Source organism: Camelus bactrianus, chromosome 13, assembly GCF_048773025.1.
Source record: "Camelus bactrianus isolate YW-2024 breed Bactrian camel chromosome 13, ASM4877302v1, whole genome shotgun sequence".
Classification (NCBI taxonomy): Eukaryota; Metazoa; Chordata; class Mammalia; order Artiodactyla; family Camelidae; genus Camelus; species Camelus bactrianus.
The window spans coordinates 11,580,754-11,602,444 of NC_133551.1; the positions used below are offsets into that span (position 1 = coordinate 11,580,754).

The following is a 21,691-nucleotide window of genomic DNA, read 5'->3' on the forward strand; positions in this document are numbered from 1 at the left end:
ATGATTGGACTACGAAGGCAGCGTTGACCATCCACTGGTTTTCTTGGGCCTCAGGATCAAAAGGAGTGTAGACTCGGAATGCTTCACATAGTCTCTCATAGAAGTCAGTGGGGGTTCTGTCTGGCCTCTGGGTCACCGTGGTCATTTTAGACATGTTAGTTGGCTTCTTGGCTCCTGCTCTTAGCCCTTGTAGGATGGCCTCCCAGTACTCATGCAGCGCTTCTCTTCCTTCTTGGGTGTTAAAGTCCCAATCTGGTCTGGTGTCAGGGGCATGTGTCATGGCCCATCCCTCAACATCCATTGTGTCCCCAGGGGCTCGGCCCTGCAGCCATTTTCGTGCTTCAGTGAGAATGTGTCTCCTCTCCTCTGTATTGAAAAGAGTCAGAAGCAGCTGGCAGACATCTTCCCAGGTGGGCCAGTGAGAATGGAAGATAGACTCTACGAGGTCAATCAAAGCCTGTGGCTTTTAGGAGTAGGAAGGAGTATGATGGCGCCAATTGAGAAGATCTGTGGTGCTAAAGAGTTGGTAGCAGAGTACGGGGTGCCCAGGCTGAACAGTCCCGTCTTCCCCAACTTGCTGCGGCCCACAGTGGCATTTGGAGGGCCGGTGGTGCTGGCTTCCCAGCTTGTACTGAGCGGAGTCTCCTTCCTACCAGTTCAGGCTGGGGGCTGGGCTCTGCCTCTGGGTCCTCAGGCTGGGGAGGTGTTGGTGCCCCGGGGGCATTCAGAGGGGGTAGACATATCTGTCTTCTGCGTCTCCCTGGAAAATAGGCTTTTTTCTATCTGTCCTTTTTAGCCTGGACCAGCTGAGCTGCTAATATCTTGCATTGTCCAGGTCCATTTAAGCAGAACCGAATCCATGGGGGTAGATTCTGGGCGATATTCAGCCAGGAGTCAATGTAAGGGAATTGATCTAGGTGGCCTGGGGTTCCAGTGATTATTTGATAGACTGCTTTCACTGTTGCTAGGTCCAGAGTTCCTCCTGAGGGCCACCCGACTCCAAAGGCCGGCCATTCAAGCTCACACAAAGTGCGGAGCCTGCCAGGGGTCATTCGAATTCCATAGTCTCCTGAGAACCCCTTTTTGAAATTCTTAATCATGCAGCCTAGAGTGGTGGGTTTCAAACTAGAGCCTCTTATTCTTTTTAGATGTTAGGGAAGTTAGCCTTTATATCTTTTCTTTCTTCACTCCTCAAAACACCAGAATTCCCAGAGAGACTGCTCTCTTGCTGGGTCTATGAGTTGTTTGAAGGCTAATTTGGTCAGGGACTCTGGGTTCCAGTCACAACTGATGTCTCTGGAGCTCAAGGCCTCAAGCAGTTCCAGGGGCTTTCTTCATTAAATCCTCTCTATATCCTGAACTAACGTATCAGGGGCGTGGGACTGATGGCAGATGGTAAAACAAATGGACTACAAAAGGGACCTCCAAGGCCAGGTGAGACTGGTTCTGAAGGAATTCATCTTCTACACTTGAGTCCTGGGGGTCTGGGGCTAGGCAAAATGGGCACTACTTGGGTCAGTTCAGTAGGGGAACAATAAGTCTTGGGTGTTCTGTGACAGAATCAGGTAGGAGACTTTTTCAAAGAAATAGCATCTTAGCCTCCGAGGGCATAGGGGCGTTGACTCATTGGCTGTCTATGTCCTTTTCCCTCCCAGTGTAGCTATTCATAACACACACACACACACACACACACATAATGTATAAAGGAACCATTATTCAACATTTTCTCTTTTACAGAGGAGTGGTCACCAGTCTTAACAGTACGCAGTGTCATAGTTTCTACAACTTTAGGAGTCTCCAAATTCTTTAAAAGCTGTCATCCACAAAAGATAGAGGAATTGAAGGAATTAGCTTTTTATCATCTCTGAAATTGCATTAAATATCTGTTTGAAATAATTGTAAGCAAGAGCACATTTTCAGTGGAATAAGGATGTAAGAAATTTCCAGTTTACTTACAGAAAATCTTGAAATAGACAGTTACTTTTCTTCTAAAGCTGCCACTGAATAGGAAAACAGTTACAGGGAAATAGAAATCTATTGCATAAAACAGTTCTAACAGGTGTTAAAAGTTGTTAAAAGGATAAACTATATTTATTGCTTACTAACTAGTTGTTGATTATTGGTGAGTCTTTACTACATCTATCTCCAATAAGAAATATGTGAAATTAAGGTTTATATTTATATACTTTTATAAAATTAAATGCAAGGGAAATGTTCAATGGATAGTGTGATGGTCAATAAGAATATCTCACCCCCTAAAAATTTCAAAAAAAAAAAAAAAAGAATTACTTGAACTTGCAAAGCTCAAGGAAATAAAAATTAATTAATATATCCCAAAATTCAAGCAAAGGAATAATGATCAGATTTTTCATGTCAAAAGACTTTACTTAATAACTAATGAATATGCAGTTATAAATATGTCATTTTTCATAATATATGATGGATTCTTATTATTCCAGAAAACTTCATGTAGCCATTCCTTTCAAAAACGATCAATGAGCTGCTTAAACCAAAAGTAAATTTGATGTGCCACCTCCTTGGGCTAAGTCTCCAATGGCATTGAATGATTCATAGAAATCATAACTTGGTATATAGTTCTTAATGGTAGTTGCACCTTTTAAAAACAAATAGAAGGTGGAGCTGACAAATATCTGGAAATAAATTTCAAGGGGCATTATTAGAATCCTAACTTGGTATTTGAGTCAGTTTCCTCATATATGGGGAATTCTGAACAAACAAGTTTGTGGCCACCCATAAGCAGCTGTCACTTCCATGAAGATGAAATAGAGACAATTAAGGGACTAAAAACAAGGGTGTGGTGTACCCTACAATGTATTATACTCTCTGTATTAGTTTCCTGTGGCTTCCAGAACAAAGCACCACCAACCAGTTTGCTTAAAACAACAGGAATGTATTATCTCGCAGTTCCAGAGGCTAGAAGTCCAAGATCAAGGTGTCAGCAGGGCCACGCTCTCCCTGAAACCTGTGGAGAAGTCTTTCCCCACCTCGTACTAGCTGCTGGTGTTTTGCCGGTGATCATTGGCATTCCTTTGCTTGCAGCTGCATACCTTCCATCTCCATCTTCATCATCACGTGGCATCTCCTTGGGTGTCTCTGTCTTCACATGGCCTTCTCCTTGTAAGGACACCAGTCATATTGGATTAGAAGCCCTTTCTACTCCAGTGTATCCTCATTTTAACTGATTATGTCTGCAAGAAACCTATTTAAAAATAAGGTCACATTCTGAGGTCCTGGGGGTTCAGACTTCAACAGATCCTTTTGTAGGGGGACACGATTCAACCCATAACACTCTCATAATACTAGAAAGTACTTGGTAAATCATGAGGCCTTATAAATTACTGCCATTCCCTTCTCTTGACTTAAAACTGCTTTTCAGAGCATGAGGCTTAAAATCAGCTTTATTGATGCCACACTCAAGCATTAAAAATGAATTCTAATGACTATAAAAAGCAGGATGGAACAGAGACCTAAAGAATTCAAAGGACTAACTACAGTCTCTTCTGACATCCTCCTGCAATCAGACAGAAATATATCTAAATCACATAATCTTAAAAATAAATTGGCATTTTTTCCAGTTGTCATTGGCAACTAAACAATTACCCTATATGAATAGACATGAATGACATTGACAATTATTTTGAGGAAATGCTTAATTCTAATAATGATAATTGCAGTTTCATATTTTACTAAGGAATGTATAGCACGCACCATTGGTTTCTCTAGGTTTCAAATAGTTATGTAATAAGGAAATTTTTTAGAATTATAGTTTCATGAGTCTGGAGATAATCATAAACGTCTTCCATGCTTCAATCTCCGAAGCCAAGTATACCTTAGCTGTATTTAAGCAATGTAACATTTTTCAAACTTTCTATTCTTATCAGATTCTCTTCCAACACTATACCAAAAGAGGGAGCACAAATGACTTCCAAAGCATCACACAATCAAAAATGTGCTTCCTTATCCCTTGATCCACTGATCCTTTCATCCTCATCCGTGGGGATCTCCCATATCCCATTGTGATAAGTCCGGGATGTAAACAGTCCCCAGGCCTGGCAATGAAACCAGGCTATGGTGGTGCATATGCTCAGTCCTAACGAGACCACCAAGCTTGTCCATATGCTTGTTGAATCTATAGTGAGTCTCTGGTATTAGGATTGAGAGAAGAATGCAAAGGACTTTGCAAAATATATATTTTGTAAATTACATCTTGATTAGGTTTCCCAGCAGTAATGCTAATGTGATTTTCTTCTGCATTTCAAGGGAAGCCTTAGGTTGCTTCTGCAAGTGTTCATTTGAAGAAACAAATATGCAGCCATATTTCCAAATGACAACCACCTGCATGTCCTGTCAATACCACAAATTAAACATGTTCAACACTGAACACATCATCTTCATACTCTAATTACCCTTATTTGTATGTGCTGCTGAATTTTTTTTTTGGTTAACACAATCATTTTTCCATCACTCAGGTTCAAAAATCAATCTTTTATTTTTTTTCCAAACATTCCCTTTAGGAAGCCTCTCATTCCCTTTATCATTTTAACTCCACCATATTTTTCTATCTGTTCCCTTTTCTTCATTTCCACAAACACCACACTCTTTACTTCTTTTAGAATAGTGGCTTTCTACATTGTCTTTCAACTTGCTTTTCCAGCATATTTGTCTCCTTGAAGCACAAATCTGATCATTATAGCCCCTTAACTAAAAATCTCTATTCCTTCCATTGGTCCACAGAACAAAGGTCAAAGCACTTTGTCTGACATTCAAGGTCATTCATAATTATCTCTTATCTCTATTTCCTATCTTCCTACTGCTAATCATACCCAGAATACTATTTTCAAAATAAAATTACTGCCATTAACCAGAGCATTTTCAATTCATGACATTTCTCACACAGGTTCCTCACTGAGAATGCCTTCTTAGTATATCCAAATTCTATTATTCAATCATAATAATTTCTCTTTTTATTGTACTATATGAAATAAGAGACTGAACTGATATCCTGTGACCCAATGATATACTTTCAAATCCTTCAAAACCTATAGCTTGCTTTAATAACTCCAAGATATATCAGAAATATAATATTTTCAAAAATTCACATAGTGAATGATTATTTGCAAGTTTGATATTTCTATTATTAATAGGAGAAAAGTGTGAATGTGGATTTTATTCTTTTAAACTATCTAATATGTTCTTCTTTGTATAGCATAAATTATTCAAACTCATAATCACTCTGTTCTGAAATTTTCCACAACAAAATTCTTCAAAAAAGTATAGCCAAGAGTAAAATACAATTTGTTAACAATTAGATTTCCAATTATTACCTTGTTCATGTAACTCTGGGTTCATTAGCTCACATAGTATTTTCATATTTAATATGCTTAATATGAACATTGAAGAAATAAATGCTTGATATGAAGTAAGAGGAGAAATTAAGTTTTCAATTATATGCTGGTAAGAAAATTCACAATTTAACTTTACTACAACCTGAATTATTGCTATTCTAAATAACTTTTTCATAAATATACTCATGGAAAATATCAAATTCAAATTTATTTCCATTTTAGTATAATTCTTTCAAATCAGTAATTTTGTTTAAATTACTTTTCATTTTTAATGATGTTAGAACCTCTAGAGATAATTAAAGATGAGAATTTGGTAAGAAGTTTTACTTAATGAAATTATATTAATATAGGAAATAGATGTTTTCTGTATATGGCATTATAGAATTTTCACTGAAAAATAATCTTTGAGAGTTCTACTCAAGATGGCAAATAAATGTACTTTGACATAGGTCCTGTGTCCCCAAAACATAGTAGTGATTGATAAAATATAAAAAGGGAAAACCCAAAATTCACCAGGCCTCAAAACTAAGACATGTATTTCTGTAACCCAGAGTCCCAAGAGGAATCAGGACAGAAGCCCAAGACAGCTGAGCTCCTGGATGAACAGGCATAGTGACAGGTTTTGTCCAGGCGATGAGCTCAGGGGATAGTCCAAAAGGAAGCGGGAAGCCCAGAAACAGGGCCACATGCATATAGAGGAACTGGGTATGTGATGTGATGACCACATGTGCCAGTTCATTCAGGAATCAATGTCCCAGTGAACACCTGCTGTCCTGGTGCTTTGTTTGGTTTAGGAGAATCATTTGCTTGCTTATTTCATTATTTGATAATTTCCAACAGTTGCATTAAATTAAGTAGGGTTGTGACATCTCTTGTACTTTGAGAGTCTCCCATGGTCTGTCTAATGTTGTGTGAGACACATGTGTAAGGAACTGAGTTAAAGTAGCTTTGCCCAACTCTTCCCAGATAGAATGTCACTAATATTCTAGGAAAATGTGCAGGGTATTTACTGATATGTGTGCTTTGAGAGGAGTAACTAAAGGCTCTTTCCAGCCTCCAGAGATGGTAAGAGAAGCATTTGATTCTGGATGCAAGACACTTAATACACCAGCCAGATTTGCCATGCCTTAGGCTTTGCCTTACAAGATACATAGACTGCCAGACCACCAGTTGGTGGATCATGTCTTGGCCTGAAAGATGTGCAAAGTTGATAGTTGATGTGGTCCTTGGATATTGTGGGGAATCATGGGATGTGTTTGTAAGATACAGAGGTAGGTTTCATTGTGGACTCTGTAGATATTAGTTGGAATGCATTTATTTAAATAATTGTGTGACAGATGTAATAACTTTTATTTTTTGCAGATAAACCCTTTTGATGACAATGAGCTAAAAATATGAATGCTTATACTTAATAAAATATTAAATATAGAATTTATGGATCCCAAAATGTTGATGGACATAAAATTTCCACAAAATGTTTATGGCTTGTTAGTCACTATAGAGGTCTAAGAATATCATGACTACATGAAAACTAAAATACACAAATTTGCCAAAGAACCAAATTGAAATTATCTTAAGACCATGTTGAAGACTACAGTTTATTTTAAAAAGAAGCCACACTAAGTATATTTTCATCCTTCCCTGGGAAGCATGACTTTTCATTTAGATCAAATTACTATTCTTTTAAATTAAGTTCGCTCATCTTCAAATTCAAGTTTTCTTATGCTTAATTGAAAAGTTAAGCAAGTGCTGTTAACAGGTTGGATCTAATATTAAAATAACTTCACAGCTTAATGTCCCTGTTGTATATGTGTTATTAAATGCTTCAAGTAAAATACAGGTTACTTCCAAAATTCACTGGATTTTTTTCAACAAATTCATGAAATAACACTACAGATGTTAGAAGTTCATTATGTTTTAGTTTAAATGTGTAAAATTATTATGAATGTTGTTATAAATTTAATTTAAAAGTTAAGATCATCCTTTCTAGTGATAATATAAATTTTGGTGAAGCACATTTATGAAGAAATGTGTGGATTTTATACATAGTTAAAAAAACACTTAAAGATCAATACAAAGAACAAATAAATCCACATTTTACTCATATTTATAACATAACTAGACAATAATAAATATTATAAATTTCAATGTATATTAAGGAAATACAGAAGAGGAAAGCCTATAAAAAGATACTTGGCCTCTCTGTAAGCAAAATAAAACAATGAGAAACTCACAGGAAATAAAAAGCTACATGTTTTCACCATTTTGTGAAAAGGAAACTTTAGAGCCATGAGCTAGGAAAGAAATCATGACCCAACACTTTCTTCTGAAAGTACATTCATGTACCCATTTTATTTTAAAAATGAGCAAGATAAAAGCATTGTATAGACTCCAAATATTCATTTGTAAATTACACAAAATAATTTTAATGCCCCTACAAAAAATGAAAGCCAGCCAGTAAGTCATGCTTACAAAGGAAATAAAAACTGTAATTTACTATATCAAAATCAGCTTGAAGAAAATAAGGCAATGTAGAAACTATAAAATAATATTATAAGTTAGAAAATCTGCTAGAAGTCAGTAAAGTAACACATTTTAAATGCTGAGGAAAATAAAATAGAATCCACAAGTTTTATATCCAGGCCAAGCTGATCTTTAAGCATAACCTCAGACAACCTGTTGTGAAATGCAAGAATTTGTGAGGTATTGTTCCCATGAGTTTTTCCCAGAGAACATAAAGAGAATGAGCTTCAGACACCAGAAAGTCTAGAGATCATCAACATAAAGACAAGGGAAACCTTGAGGCAAGGTTCCACTATTAAACTGGTCAGCTCCTGGGAGCTATTCAATTACCACCAGCAATTTCAGCATCAAAGTCATCACCACCTCAAATCAGACCACACCAAGCACTTATTTGTGGAGAAAAGGGAACCCTCCTACACTGCTGGTGGGAATGTAGTTTGGTGCAGCTGTTATGGAAAGTAGTATGGAGATTCCTCAAACAACTAAAAATAGACTTACCATAAGATCCAGCAATCCCACTTCTGGGTGTATATCTGGAGGGAATTCTAATTCAAAAAGATACATGCTTCCTAATGTTCACAGCAGCACTACATACAATAGCCAAGACATGGAAGCAACCTAAATGTCCATCAGCAGATGACTGGATAAAGAAGATATGATATATTTAACAATGGAATACTACTCAGCCATAAAAAAGAACAAAATAATACCATTTGCAGTAACATGGATGGCCCTGGAGAGTGTCATTCTAAGTGAAGTAATCCAGAAAGAGAAAAAAGATACCATATGATATCACTCATATGTGGAATCTTAAAAAAAAAAAAAATAGGCCACTATGAACTCATCTACAAAACAGAAACAGATTCACAGACATAGTAAACAATCTAACAATCTTATGGTTACCAGGAAAGTGGGGTGGGAAGGGATAAACTTGGGAGTTTGATATTTATAAATGTTAGCCACTATATATAAAAATAGATCTCAAATAAGTTTCTTCTGTATAGGACAGGGAACTATGTTCAATATCTTGTAATAACCTTTAATAAAAAATATGAAAATGAATGTATGTATATATCTGCATGACTGGGACATTGTGCCATGCACCAGAAACTGACACATTGTAATTGACTGTACTTCAATTAAAAAACAAAACAAAACAAAACAAAACAAAACCTTTGCATCACTTACCTTGGTGAACCAACTTATCTTTTGAATAGTACACAACATTTCAAAAGGAGAATTTATTAATAAGAAAATAGACATTTATGTAAATCCTGCCCTGTCCTCATGAGTTATTGAGGGTAAAGTTTCCAATTTTGCTGTGATTGGTGTTAAATATTCCTTACCTGTGGCTAAACCTGCAATAAAATATCTCCAATAAGAGAGGCAGTGGAGCCTGACTAAACTCAGAATCAAGGCTTTCCTCTTGAGGAAAGAATCTGGTTGGAGAACCCTCTTCCTCATTGGCTTCTTTTGTCAACATTTTCAAGCATAGGAACAGCCTTAGAAAGACGCAAAGTACATGACTTTGGGATTGGAATGAAGCCATAAAGAGCGTGTTTTTATAAAAACAAGAAGTCAGAAAGTTGCTCTTCACTGGCTTTCCGCCTACCATGTGGAGTGTACCCTGAGACCTGTGTATGCAACAGCATATCAGCTGATGACAGAGCAGCATAATTGCATTAAAAATGGGTTTAACTGTGTCTTTATTTCAAATGAACAAAAGTAAAAAAATTAAGGTTCAAAAATGTTTTTGTGCTGTTATTAAGTCAAACAAACATTATTTGATCAACAGTAAAACAGAAAGATCGGTAGCAGCTGAAGTCACAAAAAATTTTCTGTGAACTTGGATGTCTTGAGAAAAACTGAGATGTTTGCATAACCTTCTCTGTAGCAACAACGTTCCACATGCATATTTCTCTTTAAAAAGAAACTCCATGCTCAATGGTATTCTGATTTCAAGGACTGAATAAAAAGTATCTCAAGTCAAAAATTCCTGTTCTAAAAATTGAGATGTAGAGGAGATCATAAGTGTATTGATTTCTCTTTTAAATCCTTTATGGATGCCTAAAAGTCATATATTGATTTAAAGTACTAATTTACTTAAATCTCTGAACTTGAAATTTTATCTATCTAGTTCCAGTATCTTTCCCAAAATCTTTCCCATATGTTTGAGTTTTCTACAAACAAGATAAATCACTGTACACAACACTGAGCAGAGGAGAAGCTGAAGTGTACAACAAACTTGCTTATATAATTTTTCTCAAGGCCTGGAAATAAAAATGTTAAATGTGACCTACCATTTTCATGGAATTTTTCCAAAATATAAATCTCAAAGTATATATTCCATACATTTAATTTTTAAAAAGATCCAAATGTAAACAATAAACAGTAAATCTCTGAATTATACTTATTATGAACATCTTAATTTCTCAGAACTTTGACCAAGACAGCATTTAATAAAGCAATATTTTTGTGATGAAAATGACTTCACTTTGTAGCCAATGGGAGGTAAGCCCCAAATTATAATTGTTCCTCAATATAATAGATTTGTACCATATAATATTTTATTTTTATGAATCCACTTATATGGTTGATATCATAACTTTACTAGTGTCACAGGTAATAAAAAAGTCTAGTCAATATTTATCACACATATTCTATATTAGATTACACAGTTATTAGATTATTTTACAATATTACATATGTGTTATTGCACAGAGTTTTATTCACAAGTCTGAAATCCCTGAGTAAGGTGCTTTCAAAAATCTAAAATAGAGTTGGCAGAAGAACTGTCACACCCTTATGTGTCTTACCCTTATTTGGAAATAATGATAATGACCATAATGACAATTATGCTATAATAGTAAAAGTCAACAAAGTTATGCTAATGGGGGACTCAGTCAGCCAACTAACTAAGCTGCCATTTGTAAGGGGAATTAAGCATCACTGGAATACACTGTAATATGTTTATCAGTTAGCGCAGATTTCCACATGAGACTGCCTCCTGGTTGCTAAGATGAAATTTGAGCCTAATCACCCCAAGTAAGCAACAGTAAACAAAATTTAAAATAATAAATAGATTCTTACCAACCCCAATCTCTCTTCCAAGAGGTAAGCTGCAAAGTATAACTGCCATACCTACCGATAAACCTCAGACCAGCCAGCAGATTTGTTTATGTCTCACAGTCTTAGTCAACCGAAAGTCTTAATATGTGGATAAGGCTCTTTACCAGAAGAAAGTAAACTACATCATTGTCTGAAGTTTAAGTCATTCACTAAGCCACTAAGTCTCCCAAGAAGTTTATGATTTAGGAAATTACACACACACACACACACACACACACACACACACACACACACCCCAAAGAGAGGAAAAAATTCCTAAGGGAATTTTTTAGGACAATTACTACAGATGGAAGTGACTTAGTAAGTAAATCTATTTCAGCTCCTTCTTTATCTATAAAAGCTATTTTTTACAGAAAGTTATGTTCACACTGAATGTGAAACCAGAAATAAAATAGAAGAATGTCTGATTTCTGTTGCATCTAATAATTACTTTCAAATTTCTGCAAGTGAAGGCCAAGTTGGGATTAGAACAGTTCTTTCCCATGTATAGCTAAAATTCCAGTATGTGCTGATAAACAAGATGCGACTGATGTTCAACATTAACTACAGTGGTCTGCTAACAGGTCCTTGAGACTTGAGTATTTTATGGTGAAATTCTAACATTGAGGATGTATACAAGAATAAACAATGAGTTTATTTATCTTTGCAATTCCAGTAACTGCCATTTGTCTATTTCAGCGTATTGCAGAAAAACTGCTAATGGAAAATCTGACTTGTAAATTTGCTCTGTGATTTTAATACACTTACATTCATCAAAAGTTCTTAGGATTGTCCATGTCAAAAGAAAGTCTGAGTTCCTTGGAAATACTTCTAATTAAAAAGTAAAAGTGTCACAAATAATAAAATATATTCTAAAATAAAACAAAAATAATTTTAAAGTCTTTTGAACAAGACTTTGCAACTTTATCTACTAGGTCATATTTATTCTGGTGAGGGAAAATCACTAACTGTCTTTAAGGAGTGAGAAAGTATTAAAAGAAAAATTCAAATGCATCAAAATGTTATACTACGTTTGGTGCAGCAATATATCTCTTGTTATAAATATGAAAAAAGAAGGTGAATTTTTTTTAATAAAATTTCAGTTTCTCTGCCCTCTCATTAAATAAACATTGAACACATTGAACATGGGTCCAGGAGATCAAATATCATGCTATTTGCTTTTTATTTGCATGTTATTTACTTTTATATCATTTTATTTGCTTATTTGTCTCATTTAATCCTCCCAATAACCCTATCAAATAATTATATTTTCCTACCTTTACATATGACATATGATAACATTAAGGCCCAAAAAGTTTAAGTAAATAGCAGAAAATCATTGTTAGCAAGTTCAAACCCAAGATAGTCAAACTTCAAGCTAGTGTTCATACCTCCAAGATAGTTTGCCCTCTGTTGAACAAGTTTCTATTTTTATGAATGCTCAGAGCATTTATTCTAAACATTTATTATTAGTATTTATTCTAAGAGCTCTAGGTATATACACTTCTGCATCCTGGTTTTTTGAACTCTTTTTAAAAATGTTTCCATGAAGTAATTTTTGGCTTCATTTCACATTCAAAGAACAAACCTGTCCATGTGCCCAGCACTACAGGGAAATACAGTATGAAACATTTTAATTAACATAAAACATTTTCAGACAGTAGAACAAAATGAAAAGTTGATTAGAATTCAACCCACAGTCTGTGGGAACTGGGCCTGAATAAGAAAACCCACTGACCCACTGTGCCCTACTACCAATGTTTACAACAGCTCCAGTGTTCATAATTCAAAGATGATCACTTTGACTTCTCATTAACCAACACAAGCTTTAGGCTACTTGGTTGTTCGATCAACCCAGTTTGCATAAGATAAGTTAGTTCTGGTATATTGTCTAACACCTTCTGAAACATGCTTTCCAGAATGCCATTGTAGAAAAAAAACAAAAAGGCGAGACCCAAAGATACATCAAATACACAGTACAGAGAAGTGAAAGTGCAAACTTACTCTAAAATTCATTTTCAGTATTCTGCCCTTTGCTTTAGAAATAAAGGAAACGAGAACAAAGGACTGTTTGATCACTAAGAGCTAAAAACTTCTGTCATAAATTTCATGGACTCCAAGTGACTTTCAGCGGATCTGACCTGCCCTATGAAACATGCAGAAAGCATCACCGTAATTTCACTGCTTTGCTCTGAGCATTCACTTCTCCGTGTTATGCATCCATTCAGGGGACAAGGACACATCTGAGCCTCTCACAGTATGAGTTTGGTGAAACACTCCAGTGATTCTCTGAGTAGAATTGTTCAACAATTCCAAATTGTGGTGCCTTTTAAAGGGCTTATTTTAATTTTTTTTTAATTGAAGTAGTTGATTTACAATGTTGTATTAGTTTCTGGTGTACAGTACAGTGATTCAGAAGCATACTCTACAGCAAGCAGAGGTTCCCAAATCTTTCTTTTCTGGGGGGGTGGTTGAGGAGTGGGGATCACGTTGCAGGTGGGATCAGGGGTGGGAAAGTCCAAACAGGAGATATAAGAACAGATATGTCTCTGGACGCATTAAAAAATAAAAGGCTACTCCCTGCCTGTTTGGATGTTGTGAATAAAACTAAAGATGAAATAGGATAATATCTCATAAAATAGACTGAACCAGTGAATTATAATATAAACATGTGTATGCATGAGTGGGCATTGCTGGAGAAATGAACAACTGTAGATCTTGATGTAACTATGCCACTGGTTTTACCTAGTATTAATTTAAATCCTTGCTAGAGAAGAAAGGCTTTCTACAAAATATTTCTGCAACACACACATAAAAGATATGTAGAAGGCATTCTGTGCTAGTCAGCTTGCTTCCTGATTGATGCGCACAGGAGTAGGGAGGAAAACTAACGTGCAATTCAATTATAGGAGATTTTTATGATCAAGCAAGGCAATTCCAGTTTTCTCTCACTTAGATATAATTTTCAGTTAAATCCTAATAGATTTAACTCTTCACAGGAAGGCACTGCCTGGATGGAGTCCAGCATTGAAAATTTGTTAATTATCTTTAATGAGACTAAGTAATTTATTTTTGTCCTTTTGTCAGTTTTTTGGGGTAATCAAAAATCATGGAGGTCTGTTGTTAAGTCTATATTTTGTCTCTGGCTGCCCGAGTCTCCAAGGGTACTTGAATTTCAGAGGCATACTGAATTAAGCGTAGGGCATACAAAGCCTCAGGAAAAATACGGAACATCTATTTGAAAATTAATTTTATTTTTAAATGTTTAAATAAAAACACTATTATCTATTAAAAATTTATATTTTAGCACATTTCTTACTATCTTATTAATATTTATAAATTTTGTGTAGGGCTAGATCATTTCAGACTATACCTCTAAACTCTTGGGGTTTCATTTTCCCTCTCTCTATTCAAGAGCATTTCAGTGGGAAACTCTGAGAAACTCATGAGTAATTACACTAGGACAAACCTGAATTAAATTTTAGAGGAAGGCACCATAATATCATAACCCTAGGCCACAGGCCGCTTCTCAGTATTCACCGTAGATACTTACACAAAGGAACTATTTCTTCATCTCTGAATTATAGCTGCGGGTCAGCCTGAGATACAGTGCTATCACATTTTAACTTCTCCCAGTCAGGGTACATCTTACAATCAAAGTGATAAGAAATTATAGTGCCATAGTTGAATTGTCAGTATTCACTATTATTTTCCCTAAAATAATGATGCTGCTTACAATCACTGGTGTCTCAGAGTCAATATAATACATTAAAAAAAAATCTTTGAACAACCCCACTGTTAATGAGTTTAATGTTACCAAGCCTACTCTTCAAAATTCAATCACTTTTAACCCGCATTGAAATGAGATAAATGTTGTTGCCAAAGTATGCTGTAAGCAGTCAATAAATTCTGGGTGCTACTTATATTTTGCTGGTTGATGGTTCTATTTTCATAAATAAATACATGAATGCATACATACATACATGTACATTGGTGATATATGGTGCTTTATGTTCTAGATACCATCCTATTTTCAAAATAATCCAATAGATGTATTAATATTCATTTTTCTATTGAAGAACATAGCAAACAAGTATAAGAACTGCCAGTTTAATAAACAAATTGCTTGTCAAGAATGCTAATGTTGTCAAAGTTTTATTCATTAACTGTATAATGACCATATGAGAAATTTGCTTTGAACTGCAAACCTTCACGAGGACATAGTGCAGATTATATTTAATTCCAGTTTCTTGGGGGTTAAATAAACTATCAGCACTTTATTGTTTAATTGAAAAATAAGTACATGCTTTTAGAGTGTAATGACAATGACAATGACCTTGGTAATAACAATGTGAAGAAAGAAAGGTCAAAAACTGAAAGTCAAAACTGAAATTGATTCCATTACAACTTCTCAATTACCGTCTCTCAAACAGCACAGATTAACTCTATGTAATGTGAACACTACTTAAGCCTCCTTTGGAACAGCCCACTTTTACCACATAATTTGGTTCAGCCACACAAAAACATACTGGGTCATAGTGTCAGCATAAAAATATATATTCACAGATGGAGTCTTGAGAGCAGATAGAAAAGGGGACTTTAGAAATCGAGGGGTTAAATGCATAAGATCTTTCTAGCTGAAGCTGCTGACTCACATGGCCCAACTCACAGATGTCATCAGACTATCACACCTGAGGTTCCACAGATAAAGGAATAAAATGTGACTCTTGGGTTTGCAGTTTCATGTAGTAGTTACAAGACTTATGAATCACAAGCCAGAACACACAACAATGATTTATTGCTGCAGTTCAATTATACGTTTAATACAACCCCAGTAAAATTAAAAAAAACTTTTAAAGAAATTTTCATTTTTTATAATCTGTAAACTAACTGCAAGCATAACACAACCAACTAACCAATTAATCCTCCTCCCAAAATAAAACTCCAATATAGAAGAAGAATTTCATATTCTGAGTGCTGAAAAATAAACATTAAAATTAAGCTATATTTAGAAGTCTCCTAAGATGGGTCCCAATCTTCCCTGCATTTTAAAATTCAAATACCTATATGTGTACACACACACACATGCATGCACACAAACAGATAGACTCATACATATATTTCAACTTCTATGTACAGCTGCTGACAATTTTTGGGTACTCATAGATGACCTTTTTAAAAAATTGAAAGTTCTCTAGGATAAATTAAAGGATTGCTTTAAAAACTACATAAGCACTTCTCTCAATCATATTTGTAGATCTATAAAATATGTTCTAAAGACCAAGAGACTTAAAAGTGCAAATAAAATAAAACATATTAAGTGCATTATAAAATTTACACAATGTAAATATTGACATTAAGTTAAAGTAAGTGTATTTCTTGAAATATGTGGATAAGACATGGAAAAACTCTGGGAATTAGCATTCACTTGGGGCTAGGTCTGGTAATGATTAGATATGTGAGAGCCAATTCAGTGTGATGGGTAAAAGCTTGAATCCTGAAGCCAGCCAGCCTGTATTCTTTCCCTTGCTCTGCCAGTTAACAACTATGAGACACTGGACAATCTCTTTATGCCTCAGTTTCCTCATCTCTAAAATGGAGATAATAAGAATATCCACTCAGATGAAGATCAGACAGGATAGTAAATGTAAGGCATTTGAGACAGTTTCTGACATATGGTAGAAAGTTAAAAATATGTTAGCTAAACTATGAAAGTGATCTTATGCATAGAACTTAGCTCTATGCATCATAATCTTTCCAGATACAAAACAAGAGCTTGAATAAGTTTTTAAAGTCCTTTAGACTCTTAAAATCTTGATGATTTTTGTTTTCTATCACTCAAAATACTTAAAATAAGTAGAAAACATGTATCCACTCATTTATTCAACACTATTTTTCAAGTCCCTACCACGTTCTAGGCAGGGTACTAGATATTGATAACACAAAGATCAAAGCCTGCTCCTGCCTTCTAAGAGCAGCTTCAGAGAAGCAGCATAGGGTAACGGTTAGGAGCCCAACATCTTAGATCAGACACTCTAGGACTTAGGACTTTATGATTTTGGGACAATTTCCTTAACTAGTGGTGCTCTAGTTTCCTCTCCTTTGAAACGGGAATGATAATAGTTGTACTCTTATAAGTTTGTTCTGAGGATCAACTGAGTTAATCAGTTAAATCTTGTGGGCAGAAATTGGAACACAGTAAGCACTCAGTAAATGCTAGTATAATCAGGAGAGTCAGAAAAGAAAACAAACACAGTGTGAAAAGTGTGATAAGTGTGATAATGAGGATGAGAAGACGCAGTGGGGAGGGTATGGCTCGGTGGTAGAGTGACTGCTTAGTGTACACAAGGTCCTGTGTTCAATCCTCAGTACATCCATTAGTAAATAAATGAACCTAATTACCCCCAATAAAAGAACAAAAGAAGAAGGAGAAGGAGAAGAAAGAGAAGAAGGAGAAGAAGACACAGTGCATAAGGAGAAGAAGGAGAAGGATAAGACACAGTGCATGGGGAGCAAGAACAGTAAATAAAAGAGGACGCAAAACAGTGTAGAGTTCAAGCAAGTTTCCCAGAAAAGTTAATATTTGATCTCATATTAAAGAATTAAGACAAGTTGTTGAAGGAAGTGCGGCACGGTCAAATATTTCAACATGAAATATTTTAAGAGTATAAGAGAATTTCACCAAAAGATAAGCAAGTGACTAAACACTTCACTTCAATACACATTGACTGAGGAGGGGAAATGTACATTGTGGTATTCATGCCATCATATCACTCATTTAACTCTGCCCATGTGATAACTGTCTTCAAATAGCTGGGACACTACCAAGTGGACACCAATTTAACTTACAAATTGCTAGAAGGTGAATTACCAAGAACAAGTTCCAGGAAGGACTTCTATCTAGGAGAACTGTAATACGTAAAACTGCTAAACCCTCTGGAAGCCCTTTCACTACCCCTCCAGATAGTGCCACCATGCTTAGCACTGAAAGCATTCATTCGAGGAGACTGAAAAATCATCAATTCAGGGGTGTTGTAACATGGACTGTGAGAGGTTGGACTGAGTCAGATGTTTTTTGTATGCAGAGAAAAGGTGAACAAAGTGACTTCTAAATCTCCACTCAATTCTAAAGTGCAATTCAATTACTTAAATATCCATTTTACTGAGCATAAAATATGAGTCATGAAAATGAGGATTTCCCTTGCAGTCTTGTTTATGCCTAATGACTTGGTGAAATTATTAACAGACCACCCTTTGAATCTCAAAAGTGTCACTGTCACTAGAGAATGTTAATTCCTTTTTTTAAGTTTATTAATTCCTTTTTTAAAGTGATATGCATCTAGGAGTCTGTCAACCAGCTCCATGGAGACTGACAGGCTGGATTCTGAAAATAATAATCTCTTTGGTTTTCCTTCTAAATATAGGGTTTGATGTTACTAAATGTTAGTGTCTTCTATTGCTCCTCTCAGCTACAACCCTAAACCTGCAAGGCCTGATGTGTTGCATACATTTTGTGTAGGTAAGAATGAGAAAACATTTGAGAGTAATTTCTAAAATCAAGGCAAATCAAAGGATTTAGGAATTTACCTGAATACTGGTTGTTAAAGGTTATAATGGAGGAATCATACCCGAATACAATCCCTTGCCCTGGAGCCCCACCATTGTCGCCGTATGTTAGGGCTTCACTTCCTCTGATGGATTATAAATACAATGTTGAAATGCTAATTCTCATCTACGTCCTAGTCAACAATCATGGTGTGACTGAAGATTTAGAAAAGGGACTTGTCAAATGTGCAGATGACCTAAAGTTATGATTAAAATATAATTTGTTGGATAACAGGTTAAAGATTCTTAAAGTTCTAAACAGGCTAAAACAAAAAGCCCACTCAGAAAAATACAATTTAATGCAGATAAATTAAAAGTCTTACTTTTAGCTTAAAATGAAACCAAAAGGATATATGAGAAAAGACAGGTGTAAAATTGTTCACATGAAGAACCCCCCGGAGCGCGGGCACGGAAGACGGACGGCAGGCGGCTGGAAGGCGGCTCCGCCCAGTGGGGTGTGGGTGGGGGTCGGGGTCCGGGGCAGCGCGGCCGCGGTGGGCGCCGCCTAGTGTTGGGTTCCTCTTGGCGGGCTCCTCCGCTCCTGGGGCGAGGGGTGCGCGGCGGCGGTGCTGGGAGGCGGGGCGCCGCTAAGGGGAGACGCCCTTCGGCGCTGGCAGACCCGTGGGGCTGCCTGGTGCGCGGGCGCTCTGGGACTTTTAGTTCTGGAGGTGGAGCGAGCTGTGCCGCACGCGGGGCCTCCAGCTCAGGCCGAAGCATTTACGGCTCTGCCCTGGCTGCATAGGACCATTTTCTCCCAGAGTCTCACCCTGTTCCTGGCAGCTGGCAACAATTACGGGCAGATAGCCGTCTTTAGCTTGTCTGCTGCTTTGAGCTCCGAGGCCAGAGAGGAAAGAAGCCTGTGGGGACCTTCCAAGCCCATGTTGGGCCTGTCTACAGCATGGTCTGCCCTGATCGACATCTGCTCGGTGCTGGGGATAGGGAGGCGAAGGCCTGGCTTTGGGCAGGGATCCTCAAGAAGGGCTGTAAGGAGCTGTTGCTCCTTATGTCAGCGCCCACACAGGACCAGCCTGGAAGTACCTGAGGTCAGTGCTTTGCTTCTCCTCCCCAAGGAGAAATCCCTCTTCCTGGCTGGGGGAGACTGTCAGCTGCATTTGATGGACCTTGAGATGGGGACCTTCAGGCGACTACATCCACACGGACTACATCCACTGCCTGGCACTGCGGGAGCGGAGCCCCGAGGTGCTGTCAGGTGACGAGGATGGGGCTTGTGCGGCTTTGGACCTCCGCCAGGCCAAGGAGGTCCAGACTACCGAGGTCTACAAGCACGTGGAGTTCTCGAGGCCCCACAGTAGGCGCTGGATCGGATGTTTGGCAACTGACTCAGACTGGATGGTCGGTGTAGGTGGCCCAGCGCTCACCCTCTGGCACCTCGGATCCTCCACACCCACCACCATCTTCCCTATGATGGCACCACAGAAGCACGTCACCTTCTACCAGGACCTGATTCTATCAGCGGCCAGGGTCACTACGTCAGCCAGTGGCAGCTAAGTGAGGAGCTCAAGGCCCAGGTGCCTGGCTCCTCCCCAGGCTGCTAAGACTCAGCCTCAGCCAGCAAGCATCAGCCTGAGTGCAAGGTCCTGACAGCCTCAGGCAACAGCTGCAGGGTGGATGTCTTCACCAACGTAGGCTACCAAGCTTTCTCCCTGTCCTTCTGACCTCCAGCGACACCCCCACCTCCATCTCTGGTTTGGAGCATTTTTTCTTCTTTTTTTTTATACAAATAAAATTTTGGGCTTTTCAAAGAAAGGAAGAAAAGAACCTAGGGAATTATTTGGGATAGTATGATCCAATGGTGTGATAAGGACACTAAGAATGGGTAATATTTATGTTGAAAGAAAAGTAAAATGTCCAGACCAATAAGTGAAACAGTCACATGGTGTTTTACATTGTTAGGACCATGGGTGGTACTGTGTTCAGCTCTATAATTTAAGGTAAAATAGATCGAAGTCTATTAAGAACAAATAAAGAAGCAAGGAATGCATAGCTGGGCAAACAGAGATGTTAGGGAGGTAAAATAACAGCACAACAGTAACGATACTATTCTGATTGCACCACTGACAAAGCAGTGCTTTCTGTGTGCTGGAGACACTTTAAGTAAGTTGTCTGCTCTAACTCCTGCAAAAACCCTAGGAAATAATACTACTGGTTCCTTTTTTCAGATGAGGACTCTGGTGCTCAGGAAAGTAAGTTGTCTAGGATTACTTCCATACTAAGTAATTTAAGGCATTTGTGTAGAAGAGAGAAAGACATCCTTTCCAAAGGGAAAGGAATAGAAGCTACAACTGGATGCAAAAGAAAAAGTCCTGGTATTCATAACTGCATTAGGATGAAACTGTCTGCCAGCCTACCAGCAGGTTCTCCTTTGCTGCATGTAATCATGCTGAGGCGAACTGAAAGGAATAGAATTTACAGAAAAAAATGTTCCTGTGCTGATTGGGAGGTGGGGTTAGGTAACCTTCAGGTTTCCCTCCAACGTTAAAGTCCATGCTTCTAATTTTGAGAAATGGGGTACATTTTTTACCTTGGTATTATACACTACTTAGATCAGATCAAATTAAATCAAATTGAAAAAGTCATTCAAGCAGTTGTGCTGAACTGACAGGTCTCTTTAATCAAAACAGCTGTTCCAGTTAATCTGTGTAGATGTATCCATTAATCTATTTCTGTAAATGTCACATTTCACTTGGGTTTTCTATTTGTAAAAGCAATTTTATGAATATTATCTATACATCATATTAGTAGCAAGAATATTAGCAAAGACTTTGCCCACAGGTTTATGGAGTATAGTTAGTTCACAGTCTCTCCCTGCCCCACTAGACACACACAGGAGCCGGTGCTGCTGAGTGGGACGAGCCTCCGACAAGCTCATTCATAACTAAGAGAGAATCTCAGCCACTTTGGCAATAGAAAATAAGAATTCTAAATCATTTCTGGAACCTGTATCCTCCCTGAAATACAAATTCCTCAAATCTTACATGAGGCCCGTGTTAAGTAGAAGGAAACCTTTCAACTGAATTGGCCCCACATGGGTTTTGTATGTCTAACCAGTTTCTTTCCCCTCCCCTCAC

General features: G+C 37.3%; 1 pseudogene; it reads left to right on the forward strand.

The window, feature by feature from the left end:
• Nucleotides 1-487: 487 nt before the first annotated feature.
• On the forward strand, nucleotides 488-20,597 carry LOC141579690 (THO complex subunit 6 pseudogene; annotated as a pseudogene).
• Nucleotides 20,598-21,691: the final 1,094 nt, after the last annotated feature.